This window comes from Aptenodytes forsteri, unplaced genomic scaffold (genome assembly GCF_000699145.1).
Source record: "Aptenodytes forsteri isolate BGI_AS27 unplaced genomic scaffold, ASM69914v1 Scaffold274, whole genome shotgun sequence".
Taxonomy (NCBI): domain Eukaryota; kingdom Metazoa; phylum Chordata; class Aves; order Sphenisciformes; family Spheniscidae; genus Aptenodytes; species Aptenodytes forsteri.
Window position 1 is genome coordinate 524,965 of NW_008795101.1, and position 2,646 is coordinate 527,610.

The following is a 2,646-nucleotide window of genomic DNA, read 5'->3' on the forward strand; positions in this document are numbered from 1 at the left end:
GCCGCCTCGGGAGCACAGCGCTGCGCTGCCGAGCCCCGGCTCTTGCACCCAAGGGCTCCCAGGGTGATCCCCCAACCTCCAGGGACCCCGGGGACGCGTTGGGACAAGATGGGACAGGGACTGTGCTAATCGTCCCCCAGCCAGCCCGGAGGGTGAGCGGGTTGGGGACCTCTGCCATGGGCCACAAGCAGGGACAGGCGAGGACAGCCATCATGCCTGGCAGGGAGCATCCTTGCTGGTGTGTCACTGCTTCCCATGAATGTCCTCTGTCCTGGGTGTCCCAGGGGTGTTCCTGCTCCAGGCCAGGCCAGCTCCCCCAGCAGCGGGTCCCTTTGATGGCTGTGGGTCCAGGGAGGGATGCTGGGGCCCTGCCAGGTCCCCGTCCCCATGACGTGGCTGTTGCCTTTCCCGTCCCAGCTGATGGCCTTGAGCTGATCTGCTGCCCAGAGAGCCCCAGCCGGGGGGGCGGTTGGCAGTGGGACCACGTCCATTCCCTGGCAGGGACAGCTGTGCCTGACGGCATCCCGTGGGACCACCTGCACAAGGGACATCAGGCTGGAGAGGCAGAAGGGATACTGCAGAGAAAGTCCTTGTCCTTCCAGGACAAGGGACGGGGCTGTCCCTGGTGAGGTCCAGCAAGCAAAGAGGAGGGACTGGATACAGGAGGGACAAATGTAAACACCCTGCAGCATCTTCTGCACAGCCACCCTGCAGCCGAGCATCATGTCGCAGGTGGCAGAGCCCAGGCCAAGGGGGCACGTGGGGTGCAGGGAGGAGTCACTGCTGCCCATTTTGGGGTCCCTTTGCAAGCATGTGGTGCCCTGCTGCCCAGCAAACCTCCCTTCCCAGCTGCTGCCAGCCTGATCCTGCCAGCCCCATGCCCAGCCCTGCCCAAGGAAGCCTGGGGAAGCAATGGGCTGGGGCGGGAGCTGCACTGATAAGGAGCAGCCTCCCGCACTCCCCATTAGCCTCTCGCCTTTCCCTCGCTAACCTCGGATGTGGCCAGGGCAGGAAGCGGCACCCGGCGGAAGCAGGGCAGCCTGCGGTGCATCTGTGGCGTAACGCTGACCCACGGGCTCGCATGGCGCCAAGAACCCCATTAGTGCCCGCACCGGCCCCTGCCGCTGCTGCCGGCGCCTCTCAGCCTCCAGCAGCCCATTTCGGAGACAGCTCCTCTCTGCCAGGATTTTACCCCAGCACCCTTTTTCTTTACTCGCAGCCAAACCCTCGCTCCCGTGGGCTCTCCCTGGGAGAGGGTTTTGCCAGATCTGGTAACCCCAAACGCAAGCACATGGGGTTGGTGGGGACAGGCACCGGGCTTAGGGTCTCTCCTCTGCAGGACCTGCCATCCCCACGCGCATCCTCCTGCGGTGGCCACCCCTGATGTCCCTTTGCAAGCATGTGGTGCCCTGCTGCCCAGCAAACCTCCCTTCCCAGCTGCTGCCAGCCTGATCCTGCCAGCCCCATGCCCAGCCCTGCCCAAGGAAGCCTGGGGAAGCAATGGGCTGGGGCGGGAGCTGCACTGATAAGGAGCAGCCTCCCGCACTCCCCATTAGCCTCTCGCCTTTCCCTCGCTAACCTCGGATGTGGCCAGGGCAGGAAGCGGCACCCGGCGGAAGCAGGGCAGCCTGCGGTGCATCTGTGGCGTAACGCTGACCCACGGGCTCGCATGGCGCCAAGAACCCCATTAGTGCCCCTGCACCGCCCTGCCGCTGCTGCCGGCGCCTCTCAGCCTCCAGCAGCCCATTTCGGAGACAGCTCCTCTCTGCCAGGATTTTACCCCAGCACCCTTTTTCTTTACTCGCAGCCAAACCCTCGCTCCCGTGGGCTCTCCCTGGGAGAGGGTTTTGCCAGATCTGGTAACCCCAAACGCAAGCACATGGGGTTGGTGGGGACAGGCACCGGGCTTAGGGTCTCTCCTCTGCAGGACCTGCCATCCCCACACGCATCCTCCTGCGGTGGCCACCCATGATGGGGGGAGACGGCAAGTGAGGAGCCACCGGCCCCCACATGATCCCCTTCCCGTAAGTGCCTCTGGTTTGCTCTGGCGTGCGCAGGATTTGGCTCGCTCCCAGCTGTGCTGGCGCTAAATGGCCCCTCTTTAGTATTTGATTCCCTCTAAGTGCTGTGTGGTCCCAGGCTGGCCGGCCAAGGCAGCTCTGCACAGGGTGGCACCTCAGCATCGCGGCTGGTCCTGGGGCAGAGCCCCTGGTGTCCCTGGCCCTGCCGGCAGCGAGCGGTGGGTAAAGGGTCCGGGTCATGGTTGCGCCGGGGCAGGAGGGGAGGGGAGGACGGGGAGGGGACATGGGTGATGGTGGGGTTTGGGGTGTGCAGCGCAGAGCTGCCGGGGCTGGTACATCCTTGCCTGGCCATGGTGCCACCGCGGGGAGATCCCCCCCTGCTGCGGGGGCTGGTCCATCCTTGCCTGGCCATGGTGCCACCGCGGGGAGATCCCTCTGGACACTGTGGGGAGGGAGAGGGGTCGGATCCTGCTGCACCGAGCCAGTTGGCAGCCAAGAGCATCCCATGGCTGTGAGTCCCTGGGGGATGGGGGCGGCAACACACACACCACACACACACACACACACAACACACACACACACACACACCACACACACACACACACACGACACACGTCTCTTTCTC